General features: G+C 42.5%; 1 protein-coding gene across 6 annotated transcripts in view; it reads right to left on the bottom strand.

Annotated features, from left to right (window-relative positions):
- Positions 1 to 15,836, bottom strand: part of ASPHD2 (aspartate beta-hydroxylase domain containing 2) — a 164,152-nt gene that overhangs the window by 75,040 nt on the left and 73,276 nt on the right. For 2 of the 6 annotated variants that reach the window (XM_077461367.1, XM_077461373.1), the window contains exon 1: positions 13,476 to 13,619. The exons of 1 other annotated variant lie outside the window; for it this stretch is intronic. The gene's annotated coding sequence lies outside the window, so the exon portion shown is untranslated. 3 more of the 6 variants (XM_077461368.1, XM_077461371.1, XM_077461370.1) reach the window with 3 other exon arrangements.

Below are 15,836 nucleotides of genomic sequence, written 5' to 3'. Positions count from 1 at the left end.
ATGATGAATCATGAGAATGACATTGGGCCTGAAGAGAAAGTGCCTCAGCTAAGGACTCGTTAGTTTTAGTGAGTGAGCTTTGGGTATCCCAATTGGTACTCTGGTTTGGGCCAGTTTGTACACAGCTTGATGTCTGCCTTTAAAAAAGGGACCTGATCTAAGCATTTCTTGAGATTCTGCCTGAATGCCGCTAGCTCCAACATCTGAAAGCCTACAGACTACACCGTACCTTCCAGCTTTCTGAGATGGAAAAGAAGGGCACTTTTTAGCACAAAATCCTTAGGCAGAGGACTCTACACTACAATAACCCCCACTTTATGGGCCATATAGAACTCTTATTACAAAAATGATATGGCAAACTACGTAAACCATTTTTAACTCTTGACATTTCTTTATATTAAATGTTTTCAAATAACAAAATTAAATAATTTAGACTTTGTGTAAAAACGCTTAATACACAATAACACTTTGATAACTTTGGGACAACGGAATGATTTGGTTTAAAAAAAAAATGGGTCAGTCCCTCCTAAAATTGAACAAAAATTTGGGCATATTCAAGGGCCGCAAACTGGTATCACATAGCAGGAGTGCTACTTATCATCTATGCCTAAAAAGGGCACATGACCACCACTGGTGACACAGGGAGCACATCAATTAGTGACACCCAGAGAAGATCTTTAAAGAGCACTAGCTCTTGGGAGTTTTGCAAAGATAAGGTGCACATACACACCTTATCTTACTTTATAATCCTTTAATAGCAACAGACCCAGAACTACAACCAGTAGGCAGATAAGGCCTTTTGTCATTACTCCAACTGTCCTTATCTGACTACTTCAGGGTTAGCCAGTAGCTTTGGCTGTAGAAATCTGTAGCTGAAGAATGAGTTTTGCTGTGCTTTTTTTAGTAAAACTATACTCCAAAAAAGCTTATGGCTCACAAAGCAGCTAAACGTTGATTAGTTGTGTTTTTCAGCATTTTTAAGCTTTTATCAGAGTAAAGCTAGATACACACTATACAATTTTCCATAGATTTTCTCCTTCAGATTTACCAAAACCATATAATGAGGTCAAACCTTAAGACTTTCAATTTGCATGCAATCAGGCAGGCCCTTGCACTGCTTTTGGTAAATCTAAACGAAAACAAACAGGTTGTATAGTGTGTATGGGGTCTTAGCATGTTTTTACAGCTGGAAAAACGCCTCCGAAAAAGCACTGGTTCTGTGTGTTTTTTTTTTTTCAGCCAGAAAACGCCCCAGCCCAAAATCGCTGATAACAGCTTATGTATGCATGGATACATAGGATAACATACTGGGGAGTTCATTGGCTGCAGAACATTCACTGGAGCAACAGCACGTACATACCATTGCTTCAGTGCGCATGTGCCGATGACGTTGGCACATGCACGGTTTAGGAGATATCCTGGGTAGCTACAGGTAAGCCTTATTATAGGCTTACCTGTAGCACAAAGTGCGTTGTAAGGGTTTAAACACTTTAAAAAGTATTATCTTGAGCTTGGCTTCAATTTGTTAGTGTATTTAAGTCTGCCAGTACATCCAACAAGCCCCCCCCCCCCCCCCCCAGAATAACCATGCTGTTCTTTCCTCCAGAGTGGGAGCAATCTTATGCTGGATACACACTATATGATTTTCTTTAGATTTTTTTCCTTTAGATTTACCAAAACCATATAATATGAGGTCAAACCTTAAAGAGGGATTCCACCTACAAAAAAAATATTAAAAGCCAGCAGCTATAAATACTACAGCTGCTGACTTTTAATAAAATGGACACTCACCTGTCCCAGGGTCCAGCGATGTCGGCAGCCGAGACCGATCGATCGGCTCTCGGCTGCTGCCGCTGCTGCCATTCTCAGTGAGGGAATCAGGAAGTGAATCGTTGCAGCTTCACTTCCCGGTTCCCTACTGCACATGTGCAAGTCATGCAGCGCAATGGCAATGGTCCGCACTGTCTCTGGGACCCGTGCGTGTCCCAGCAGACAGCGCGCCAAGACAGGAAACGGCATCGACTCCCGTGGGAGTCTATGCCCGGAAGTGGGTGCAAATACCTGAGGTACCTTAGACAGGTATCTGCACCCTCTTACCCCCTGAAAGGTGCCAGCTGTGACACCAGAAGGGGGGGGGGGGGGGAGGGTTAAGGCTACTTTCACACTGGGGCATTCTGGGCCCTGGCGGTAAAGCGGCGCTATATTTTGTGGCGCTTTAATGTTGTTTTAGCCCCATTGTTTTCTATGGGAAGGGGTGCTTTAGGAGCGGTAAATACAGCGCTCCAAATATGCGGCTTGCAGGACTTTGACTGTCCTGCAAGCGCACCGCTCCAGTGTAAAAGCCCTCAGGCTGAAGTTAGAAGCTAATTGGCTACCACGCAGAGCTGTATCAGGTATCTGCACTTTCCAATTTTAGTAAATCTCACTGTGTATTACTGGCCAGATCACCACGTGAAAACAGTAAAAGCCTAAAAAAACAAAAGCAGCCACCATATCGAATGATTATTAAATTTGCAACAGGTTACGTTTTTGGTTTGGGGTTTAATACTGCTTTAAGTGCTGCACTGCAATTAGGGTCCCTGACAGTTTCTATTTCCTTTCATTTTGTGAGAGCAGATAGACTCCGAATATCCCTCTGGGCTAGTGTACACAGAAATTTGTGTTTTACATCTGACAAAAACCTGAAAGCTGGTTTGATGGATGCAGAATAAATACAGTGTTTTAATTTTGATCAAGTCATTGACATTGCAACAAATCACTATCCGGCTTCCAAAGCCTGTGTACATTAGCCTTTTAGACTCACATGCAAAACAGGTTTTTCCAGTCAAACCCCCAGCGCACTTCCTGTGGGCATGTACTGCATGGAAATGATGACTAGGCCTGCTGCCACTAATAAGGTTAAAGTGTCACTAAATCCACAACAGTAAAATCTGTCTGTAAATGCAGCATAGCATACTCACTGTGGAACTTCAGGGGTTAATCCTGTGCATTGTGTAAAAAGGCTGTTTTATCCTGTATGCACACATCCTTCCCCTTCTGCACGGTTTATCTGGGGAAGGCCAGCTAACACACAGGCAGGGTAGACGACCTGCACATGCTCAGTTGTGTCTTTTCTACCTGTTCTCAGAGATAGCCAGGTCACATGGTATTGACATCAAACATGTGGGCGTGAATACAGGCTGTAATGGAAATCTCCTCCTACCTGAACTCTCAGCACTGGAGAAACTGTGCAGTTTATCATGTAACCGTGGTATACAGATCCACCAAAAAAGGTATATAGTGGCAGTATTTTAATGTAAAAATAAGATTTAGAGGCTGTGGGCATTGTTGGGGGCAGGTGAACTATGTTCATATTACAGGGTTTAGTAACACTTTAAAGTGGTTCTAAACCCTTAAAAAAAAATAATAATAATAATTGCAAGACAAAGCATAGCATACCAGCTCATTATTAATTACTTACCTTAGATTGAAGCCCCCACAATGGTCCTTGTTCACCGCGTCGGCGGCCGTCATCTCTCCCGGGGTTACTTCCGGGTATTGCGGCTCCGGCGCTGTGATTGGCTGGAGCCGCGATTACATCACTCCTGCACATGCGTGTGGTAGCCCCTGGTAACAGCACAGTATAACTGAAGCAACAGCACGTACGTGTCATTGCTTCAGTTTGCTTAAGTGCGCATGTGCCGATGACGGGGCGGGGCATTTTTAAGCCCAGAGAAGGGATTAAAAACTCCCGTGTTGCGGCACTTCAGAAGTGCTGCCTATTCATTTCAATGGGCAGGGCGTTTTGGGAGCACTAAATACACAGCTCACAAACCACCCCAAAGATGCTGCTTGCAGGACTTTTCGGAATGTCCCGCTAGCGAACCACCCCAGTGTGAAAAGTCACACTTGAATGAATGGGAGGTGGTTTTCAGGCACTTAGAGACTATTTCCAGCACTAAAGCACCTGAAAATGGTCCCAATGTAAAAGGAATTTTAAAGAGTTTTTACAGCTGAAAAGCTCCTCTTCAAACACACTAGTTTTGTTTTTTCTTTTCCAGCCAGAAAACGTCCCAGCCAAAAATGGCTAACAGCCTAGGTGTGCATGGACACATAGAATACTGGGGCTTTTACTGGCTGTAGAAAGAAAAACGTTTGAAGCCAAAAACAGCAGCTGTAAAAATGTCCATTGTACATGAGGCCTTAAAGCGAATTTTATTGCAAAGGTGCACAAACTCTTTAGGACAGGTCTGAAATTAGTCCACAGTTTTATTTCACTTATGCCGCGTACACATGGTCGGAATTTCGGCCAGCAAAAGATAAGAGCTTTTCGTCGGAAAATGCGACCGTGTGTAGGCTCCATCAGAATTTTGCTGGCTGAATTTCCGCCAGCAAAAGATTGAGAGCAGGTTCTCAATTTTCCCAAACTGAAAAAGTTTTGGTAATTCTGATCATCTGTATGCAATTCCGACGTGCAAAAACTCACGCATGCTCAGATTCAACGAGACGGACGTTATTGGCTACTGGCTATTGAATTTCCTTTTTCTAGTCCCGTCGTACGTGTTGTATATCACTGCGTTCGACGGTCCAAATTTGGTGTGACCGTGTGTATGCAAGACAGCTTGAGCGAAATCCCGTCTGTAAAGCTATCAGAGCTTTTTCCAACCAAAATTCCAATTGTGTGTACATGGCATTAGGGCCTGTGACAAAGCCCTATCCTCAAACAGGTCTCTTTCCACCATTTATGCTTCATCTGTTCAGAACCAATGCTATCGAAGACCCTTTGGCCCACCCAGTCACCAGGCAACACCAGTCTTGGAGTGGCAAACAACAAACTCATTTATTATCACACATGGACACAACAGATAATATAACTCCGAGACTCTTTCCCCCCACCCTTGCAAAAGAGTTAAACTGTCCAATGACAGACACACAGGTCAGGTGTGTTTAACTTCTCATCAGTAAACAGGCTCATCAGCAGGGGGGCTGCTGGAGGAATCCCCCCTCCCTCCATAGAGATACACATCCTGTGATAGCCAAGGCAGACAGACAATAGAAAATTGGAATACAGCCACACCCCAAACGATCACAGCAAAGAGTCCACAACAAAATGAGACAATATACAATATATACATATATACAAAATTGAGTCCGATTAATACAGATCAGACTGGATTTCTCATTCACCTCGCAAACAGTATTGTTCCCTTAAAATACAGGGCCTATAATCAGAAGTCAAGAGGCTAGCATTCAATACTCTCCAAAAGCCTCTCTCCTGGCTAGGTCTGTCACAGGGCCCTTTCATGCTAGTGGACCAATTGGGTCCACCTGTCAGTTTTTCAGGTGGCCCCAATTGGACCTGCTAGTCTCCTCTATGGGAAGTTGGATGTAAATGGACATGCGTCGGATGGCAGTCAGATGTAAACCTCCGTCCACCCATAGAGGAGAGCAGGCTGTGTCTGCTCTGAATAAGCAGAGAGGACAAGGAGCAGCCACCCCCCCGCTCAGCAGGGGATCATCAGACAGATTTGAACCATTAATGGGCAGGCTGAGCATACCAAGTTTATAGATCAATCAACTTGGGTACAACTAGCCTGCCATAGTCTCTTGCGATTATTGCTAGCAACTGCTGTAGCCACTAGCAACAATCACTGTCTTCTCCCAGAGAAAACAGCATCCCCTGCCCACCCCCGTCAACACTGTCTGTTTTGATGGTGGAATTGTGCAAATGTCTTTCCTGCAACAGGAAAGAAATTCACACTGTGTATGGCCAGCCTTAAGCTGGGTACACACTGCACTCAGCTCTGGTCAGAGCCATTGTACTAAGGATCTAACATTAGTGCAGCAATCTCCCCCACTAAGAGGTTGTGTTCTGACAGGGGGACGCCCCCCCGCCAGAAAACTCTGGCCACCACTCTCTGCCATTGGAGCCGGAAGCATGTGGCTGCAGTAGAGAGCAGAGCTGATGCTTCCTGTATCGCTCCTGTCACAGGTGGAGTACATTTGGTATCACTCCGCTTGTGACAGGAGTCAGCGATATACAGGAAGCATCAGCTCCATTCTGCACACTGATGTTCGGGGATAGTGTTTTGGAAACCCATGATCTGGGCTTGCCGACCCACCATTCTAGAGCAGGAGGTGGCAGTCCACATCAGAGGACGCCGTGGGCCAGCAGTTGGGCACCCCTGCTCTAAAGAATGATTTTTCTGAAATTCCATACAAACTGTCCAACAAAATTCTATTGGTTTATAGCCAGCTTTAGAGGGTCAAGGTCGTTTTTATGGACAGCTAAATTTGCAGGTTTGGTATCTTTGAGTGCTGTGCCATTGCTGAAGTCTTGGAAGAACTTCCCATTCATAATATTCTCTGCATAGAGAGGGAAGACAGAATCATGGAAACTTCAGATTAGGCAAGAGAACATTTTTTACCTAGACGAACCTATTGTATGCATATCAAACCATTATAATTCAAGGCTCTGAAACGTTTTTGATAGCAGGAGAAATCAGAATTGCTACATTGTGTTTTTTCAAGTGTTTTGTCCATGTTAGATGCTCATCACCAATGGTAATGGCACAAATAGCAAAGAAGCATGCTACAAGACCAGCTTGCTTTGCCTAAAGGCTGGACTACATTGGGTCACACACCAACATGATCTTGGTACTGTCTCACAACCCCCCCCCAAAAAAAAAAAAAGAATACGGACATAGTAACCAGTAGTCACAATACATTTAACAGTGTTACTTCATATCAATTAGTCAACAGCTTCACAGAGATCACCATCTAAAAAAGTCAGCAATGCAGTAAAGCATCTTTTAGTATTGAGCGATAAAGTATTTCATTATAATCACTTTAGCACAGCCTGTAACCTTGAAAGTGGAACTATTACGTAAGTGTTTCTATAGGTTATATTTATTGTTCCCGGTAGCATTAGCGATAAAGAAAATAATTGCCATCTCTTCACATCCATGATATGCTTATTCATCAGGTATTCTTACTAATGATAATGGGGGAAGGGCGAGTGCCTTATGTTGGGTTAGGATTTTACATAGTTACATAGTAGGTAAGGTTGAAAAAAAGACAATAGTCCGTCCAGTTCAATATGTTAAGGAATCAGAAGATGCAGATGCTATACCATCAAAATGCTTCAATGAACTACGGCAGCCACGCTGTCTGCATTAGCTATAAAAATTTTACTTTTTTTATCCATTTTTATAGTGTAGGGAATGGTTTGCCATTGGGAGATTTCCCTTCACGTCCTGCCCTGTAAACACAACAGGAATTGAAAGAAAATATCAAAGTAATGGGAAATCGCCTCTGACTTGTCACTGAAGCAGGTGTCCTTAATGGAAGAGTTTAACCCCCCATTCCTCTTTTGGCGACAGCTCAAAGTTTTGGAGTTCCCCTCAATTTCAGTTCCAATGTCACCAGGACACAAAGTTGGTGAAACTCCACATTGGAATAACCTAGCAATGTCACCATGTTATCCACAAGTAAAAATAAAAATACAGTAAATTGAGAATGAAAGACATGATGGCAAAGAGAATGGATTGGGCATTTATATGGTCATGATCTCCTGATTCATTGGTTCCCACTCAATGTGATCTATGTGAAATCCTGTGGTCAGCCCCTTTGTTTCTTCCGTGCTGTTTTATCTTTACCTACTGTAAATCTAGGTGAATTCATTGACACCTTAACAGACAAAGAAAGTGGCCCCATGCTCTGGATAAGATCACATAAGGACTCGAGGTCAGCTAATCAGAAGATCATGACCACATAGATGAGTAATATTTAAAGTCCACTCACCAACTCCTGACCAAATTGTCCACTTCTATGAGAAGCAGAAATCCTTTTTGAATAAGCTCTGTGAAATGTCCTACGCATTACAAACTTAACACGTGTGTTTATTTAGACCAGTGGTTACAAAACTGTGGCCCCAGGGGCCGGTTGTGGCCCTTGGCTTGCTTTATCCAGCTCTTGGAGCATTATTCCCTCTACCGTCAGTAACAGTGGGGAATAGTTCCTGCCACTGAAAACAGGGCACTATTCCTCCCGCTGACACCAGTGACGAAGTGCCATTCCTCCCACCCATACCAAAGAGGGGAAACTATTTACTCCTACTGATATTAGGACATTTTCTACTCCTGCCATAATATGGCCATTTAAAGAGGTTGTAAACCTCAAAAAAAAAAAAAAAAAAAAAACAAACCCTGCAAGACAAAGTTATAATGAGCTAGTGTGCATGAGATACTAACTCATTATGAAAAACTTACCTTAGAACAATGCCCTGAATCAGTGGCAGCAAACTGCTGACAGGGCCGACATCTTTCCCTACTGGGTTCATAGGCTCCGGCGCTTTGATTGGCCAGAGACACGATGACGTCATGGGCCCTGAAGAAACGGCAAGAGCGGGCATTCTTTCAGTGCACATGTGCCGATGACATCGGTGGTAGCGTATATAGTAAATATCTCTGAAACGGTGCAAATTGTTATAGGCTTAACTGTAGGTACAATTAGAGACTAATTCCTCTTTAATGCTTTCAAATTGTTCACACAGCAGTTTGAAAACTGAAGTGCAATAACATGCTGCTCGATACCGCTTGTTTGGATGAGTTTTCCCCATTAGGTAGACTAAAAGGCATCCTCGTATGATACCTCCCTCCAAACTGTATTAAAAAATCTTGGGTTTGCTTCTTCTAAACAGACAATAGTGAGTATTTGAAGGTCTGCCATTTAACACGCCAGCCACTATCTGGTTTGCGCGCACTTAACCTGCTATTTTTGGAAAATTTGAAATGTGTATTCTCCCTTGACCTTTATTTTTTCCCACTACATAGGGCTTCTGTACTTACAGGTAAAATATGAACAAAATATCCCACGTTCTTAGCAACTAGCATTGAAATGGATCTTGTTAGGTGATTTGCAGCCATTGTTTTACAGGCAAAGTTCACCTTTACCATAAAACTTCCTGTGAAGGTAAGGGGCGCCTGTAGATAAAAAACTGTGCAGCTTTGAACAAAGTTGAAAATTTGCCCTTCTTATAGGCATAGGCCATTTTTGTATCTCCTGAAGCCTGACTGAATACTCCCAGAAATTGCTTCATCCAGTAATGCCTTGTTGCTATGACATTGCCAAGAGACTCCTTGCTTTTACTGTTCACCTCTATCACGGGAGCGAGTTATCAATCGTTGAGCTCAGAGCCAGGGTGTCACAGAAGAGAATGCACATGTGAGGGGGTTTGAATCAGTGAAAGCTTGCTTCAACTTTGGTTAGGGCTACACGATTTGTTTTTATCTACAGGTACCACATACCTGCATAGGCAGCTTTTTGGCAAAGGTAAACTATGCCTTTAACTACTGCCATCTCCAGATTTGTCAGCATTGCAGACAACGTACTTAGCTGAGATGCTTAAACTGTGCAGTACAAAGGAATGTACATGGAAAATAAAGACATTAAGGTCTTAAAACAATAATTGGAAACAGAAATTATAACTGTTCAACTACCCCTATTTTAGTTTTCCGCTTATAAGATATTCACCTCTACAATCAATCATGAATGCTGCCGTGAGATTTAATTATACTTCCCACCATTTCTAATGCACTCTTTTAATCCTTTTACAGGCTTCGTATTAACCAGGGAATAAAACCAAAAGTATTATTTTGTGCCTTGAAAACACTTCACAACCCTACAAATACCTCCCAAGCAGCAGTCAGCACGCTACCCTTAAGGTTTAAAGTGCTCCTCATTCAGAACTTTATCTAAAGGACTACTACAAGACTCCTTGTGGAAAGGCTCAATTCTCAGTTCTCTATTAGGCTTGTTCCAACCTTTAAAGAACAAATTCTCTATATTAAAATATTGTAAGTGCCACCAGGTTTGAAAAGCAACCCCATCAGTTGCCTAAAGATACTTGAACACCTCTTCATGAGGAACACAAAACCCAGGAGATAGAAAAGAATGCAAAAAATGACTTGAGGACTTAAAGATGAGGGCTTGCCTTGCCTAATGGGCCTTGAATTTAATAGTTGGGCTTAAAGATGGGGGCTTGCCTGCTTCCCTAATGACCCTTAAATGAGATAGTTAGGCAAAATAGACAGAAGGTGCAGGAAGCAGTCTTTGACTTTGCTTTGTCAAATTAACATTTGCATATTAGAGTGTCCTGACTTTTGTGTTCTCGGGATATTCAGAAAGAGATGGAAAGAAACATGAAGGAACCCAAAGTATTGTTTTTTTATACCTTGTGCCACCTAATGCCTGTAATAAGGAAAGTTCTAAAATGGCCTCACTTAGATTGTAAACATTTTAAGGCAGGTCTCAGCTGTTCTCATGTTTATGAGTGACATGTCGGACTAAAAAAACTTAAAATGTAAGCTGGACTTGCACCAGAAATACAAAAACAGGCTGTTCCATGCTGCATTACACTGAATTAAGGCTGTTGTTCAACTGGCTTCAGTCAAAAAGTCTAGATCAACACAGCCAAGACATTTTGACAACATATTGGCGTAAATAAGGGCTGCTGGAAACAATTTATATTCTTATGTCTATTCATATTACTATATCTGAAAATGCTGCAGATGCATGGAAACCTGTCCAACATTTACAAGGCCTTAGGATACTGAGGGTAAATTAAGTCAGAGATAAGAAAAGTCCTGCTACTCATCTCTTTCTTCTAAATTGCTTGGCTTTTAAAAAGGTACATTATAGTCAAAGTTGAAAATAAAAGAAAACAATACCCACAGGGTCCTATAAGGTTTATCTGTCATAATTCTACTTTTAGCAGTGCCACCATTTTACATCAGGCCCCCCACACCTAAAAGTGCAGCCCAACCTCACAAGTCTGGTGTTCAACTTGTGTTCTGTTTAAACCTGCAGTGGGCATTCCTACCTTCCCTTCAATTCGTTTTTATTTTCCCCTAGAGGGGCAGAGCCAGAATTTGCCTTCATAGGCAAACGCATCATAGTTTTCCATATCCATGAGCAGGGGGCTCCAAACTTTCTAAACACGGGGTCGGTTTACTGCTCTTTAGGCCTTTGGAGGGGGTTGGACTGTGGCCTGTGGGGGTAGAAAAATGGTACTACTGAAAAAAATAATGCCCCATCCAAGTTGTCAGCGGGAGGAATGGTGCCTCACCACTGGCGTCAGCGGGAGGAATGGTGCCTCACCACTGGCGTCAGCGGGAGGAATGGTGCCTCACCACTGGCGTCAGCGGGAGGAATGGTGCCTCACCACTGGCGTCAGCGGGAGGAATGGCGTTCCAAGGGCCTGATAAAGGCAAACAAAGAGCAACATCCAGCCCCTGGGCTGCAGTTTGGAGACCAGTGCTTTAGCGTGTCTACCTAACAACTGACATTTCTTTTTTCTTTTCTTCTCCATCAACTCATCCCCCTGCCCCTCCCTTTATTATTATTATTATACAGGATTTATATAGCTACACAGCGCTTTACAATATAAACTCTTATGAGCAAGGCCCTTGTCTTGAATTGCATTGCAATTGTACTGTATCCCTTTAAATTTGCAAAGAGCTGTGCAAACTGTTGGTGCTAAGAAAACCAGAATAAAAATGAATAACAATAATAATACTAAATGTGTATTGGCCCTTGTATGTGTATGTAAAAATGAGAGTTATAGACCTTGCAAGTTCCTTGAGGACAGGGACTGATGTAAATATATAATATTTGTAGCGAGAATCCTGCTGTACCGACAAGCACTAACTTACCGAGACCTGCGGTGTGCCTTGGCCTGACTGGTCGGTATACCTGAAAGGAGGGCATACCCTGTATGGATGAAAGTATATAAGTATAACTGGACAAAGTGTGACAGAAATATGTGTTGGAACCGGGAGGGTGGGAGCTAGAGCTGCACGATTAATCTTAAAAAAAAAAAAACACAATCTCGATTCACTATTCTATATTCACTATATACTAAATATTTTATGTCACACTGTGTTTGCCCAGCAGTCTTTCAAATGCAATTGTTTGGGGAAAAAAAAAACAAATAAATAAATAAAAAAAACGAAACAGTAAAGTTAGCATCATTTTTTTTGTTTTAATGTGAAAGATGATGTTATGTCGTGAGAATCGTGAGAGAATCATGATCTATCTTCTAAGCAAAAAAATTGCGATTCTCATTTTAGCCAGAATTGTGCAGCTCTAGTGGGAGCCTGGAAACACAAGCCGTGGAGGAGGGCTAAATAGCCCCGGACTCCTCCCACGAATTCAGACTCGCCTGTGGATAGCCTTCCGATATATGTAAAACACTGTGTAAATCGATAGCGCTATACAAGTACCTGTAATAAATAATAACAACAGTAACAACAACAGCAGCAACAGCAACAACAGCAGTGCCAGATCTTGCACCCTCTACTGTTCAGCCGTCTAAGGAGGTTACGTCACAATTTCAAATGAAGTTAAAATGACTAAACTCAGAAAGTTACCCAAGTACAGAAATAATAATAATAATAATAATAATAAAGTTTAAACCAAAATTTAGAAAAACAAAATATAAAAAACAAAATGACCCTTGCCCAAAAATTCAAACAACCCCCCCCCAAAAAAAAACAGTGGTCATAAATGGTATAATTTAGAAATTTAAAGCAAGCACCTGATTTGCTACTCCGACCATTTTTTTTTTTTTTTGTGAACACAAAATGCAAAGCTATTAAACAATTGGCTCCATGGCAACAACACGAACCAATCGTCTTTGTCCTTTAGTTTCATTTGCAGCAAATGGTTCAGGTTCTGATTTAGAAGCAGCAAAGTTCCATTTAGGCAGACCATCATATTATTCGACAACCAAAAAAAAAAAAATCCATATTTCCGTAGCATATAAAACTTTGTATGTAAACAGCTGGGATGATCTATTGGTGGAATAAAGGCCCTGTGGTGCAATGCTAATAAAAAAAAAATTATATATATATATATATATATATATATATATATATATATATATATCATGCAAGTGGCTGGTGAAGATCAGTTGACACATCAAAGCTTGGGTAGTGGGTGGGGGGAGATGATATAAATGCTGTCTGTACATCTTCTTGTGCCAGGCATGGTAGGACTAGATTACAGCATTGGCGGAGAGAGAGGCGTAGGTGGCACCCCCGGGGGGCCCCAAACAGATCTGATCACTAGAGGATTGCTCTGCAGGACAGCTTGGCGGAACCCTCTTCAAACTGCTTACGCCTAAAAGGACTGCTGCATATGTAGAATACATAGGACACCTAATCCTAGAAATGAGTGGTATCCATGCCCCTTCATTATGGGCACCTTAGGGCTATGGGGCATAGAAGAGACACAATGCAGCCTTACTTGTATGGTGCCATAATCTGATCACCCCCCCCCCCATCACCCTCTATGCAGCACGCCTATCTGTGATCACATAGAGAATAACAGTAATCCCCCCCCCCCAGGCCCAGCATGCAGTGTTCCTGTAGGACCCCCTCACCAATCACACATCATGCGTTACATGAGAGGAGAAGGCTGCCAGTCTACTATACCTTCTATCACACAGCTTGGGGAGGATGGCTCGCTCTTCTCACTCGTGTCATGTCTCACCCTGTCATTCCTTCCTTCTTTTTTTTTTTTTTTTTTCCACCACACTCATTTAAATACGTACGTATATTGCAGTAAAAAATCCCCTAACCAACCTGCTGCATTATCTCCGGCTCGTACTGCACCTTTAAATCCTGCCGTGCCCCGCCTCGCAAGGCAGCATGGGACTTGTAGTTCTCCCTCTGAGCTCTGGAGGCGGCTGTAGCCTTCCTTGGTCGCTTCAGGCGAGCTCCTTCCTAGCCCGGACGCTTAGTACGAAGGAGATGTATTGACACAGGGAGAGGCTGCAGGGGAAGGAGCCGAACAGGACGATATCAGTAGCGGAGACAGAACGCGGCAGGACTACAATGACCATGAGTCTTAGCGAAGGCTGCGCTGTGAGCTGGCGGTTGCTAGCGTTGGAATCCTCCACACACAGCGCCACCTGCTGGATATTTGTGAAGCACAATTCCGAGAGGTGCAAAGTCCGCAAAATAGGATTCCGAATAGAGGAAGGGGTCGTTATTCGTCCTCGGTACTGCTAGTACTGGGCCATGGCGCCATACACATTCATAGCACTTCTTCACAAGGGTAGTCTCACTCCAACTGTCACCAGGTTTTGGTAGAAACTCGAAATAAATGAGCATGGTCACTCACTCAATACTCAATCGTGCGGTAGCTGCAGAATAGAGCACACATACATAGAAACGTTGCACACATGGGACATCTAGTGGACAGAAATAGGCACTACAACCAGGAAATATTTTAAAGTTCATTTCCACTTTCGCAGTACAATAAAGCTGGCCATACATTATACCATTTTCTTATTTAGTTTCCTTTTAGATTACAAGGGCCTGCATGATTGAGTATATAGCACTACCACCGCAGGAGCCGCTTATATATGTTTGTTGCTGTTAAATCAGGCTAAGGAGTCTCTAAACAAGACATACAGATGAGATTGCAGACCCAGAGCTTTGTAAAATATGAGTAGGTAGGTGCTTTATTCATACACTGCAGTGGAGAGACACAAAACACACCGATATTCAGCACTACCAGACCGAATGAAAAAGGAAGTGTCTGTGACTTAAAAACATCAAGTTTAACAATATATACTTTATGAATATGCATAAGCACTAGGCATGTTATAGGTGTGATTGTATAGTTTAGCTCAATCAGCATTCATATCTTTGTAGCAAGGGAACATTTAAATGGGTGGTGACATCATGTGACTGATAGAAAGCGAAAGAAAACATGGGCGCCATGACGGTACTGGATCAGACCAGCTAGATAAGACTGTCCATTTCTTGGAGTAAAAAGGGAGTCAATTGTTGCTTCTTATCTGGTGGTGGAGGTCATCATAGACTGAAAATTCTGTGTCTAAGAAGAAGCAAGAAAGTGTATTACAAATTCTTAAAGTGATATTATAGATAAATATAATATATATAAACTCAACATTATCAGACCCCTATAATTCTACTTATTGCATTCTCTGCCTCTCATACCCCAATAACAGTCTCTGCCCCTCTTGCATAGTTAGTAAGTTTGAATAAAGACACCAGTCCATCCAGTTCAACCTGAGTGAGTGTCTACAGTTGTCCCTATCCCTGTACATTCCACACTCACATCAGTCCCTACCCTCAAGGAGCCCACAATCCAAGGTCCCCATTCATATACTAGGGCCAATTTTGGACAGATGCCAATTAACCTACCTGCATGTCTTTGGAGTGTGGGAGGAGGCTGGAGTACCCGGAGGAAACCCACGCAGGCACAGGGAGAACATGCAAACTCCAGGCAGGTTGTGTTATGGTTCTGATTTAAACCAGAGACCCTTTACTGCTCGGTGAGAGTGCTAACCACTACACCACTGTGCCGCTCTTGGCACACCTGGCTATAGTGTAAGTGCAATCACCAATGAGAAACACACACATTATCATAATACACAGAAATTGTCTTTACTGCAATATTTCTGTGGAGAGGTTACAGACAGTAACAGTCTATATATATTCAAGTAATCAATTGGAGAGCAATTCGTTGAGAATAAAGTGTTACTAAACCCAGTAATATGAAAATAGTTCATTGCCCCTCCCCCCCATGGTGCTTATAAATCATCTTTTTACATTAAAATACTGCCACTATATACCTTTTTGGATGATCTGTATACCACGGTTACATCATAAACTGCACAGTTTCTCCAGTGCTGAGAGTTCAGAAAGGAGGAGATTTCCACTTCAGCCTGTATACACGGCCACATGTGTTATATCAATATCATGTGACCTGGCTAACTCTGATCAACAAGTAAATTGCTCTCCAGCATAAAAGACATAACT

This window comes from Lithobates pipiens, unplaced genomic scaffold (genome assembly GCF_037356315.1).
Source record: "Lithobates pipiens isolate NorthernLeopardFrog02 unplaced genomic scaffold, aLitPip1_a1.2 Scaffold_3, whole genome shotgun sequence".
Classification (NCBI taxonomy): Eukaryota; Metazoa; Chordata; class Amphibia; order Anura; family Ranidae; genus Lithobates; species Lithobates pipiens.
The sequence above is the reverse complement of the archived record's forward strand: the minus strand, read 5'-3'. Positions and strand labels throughout refer to the sequence as shown.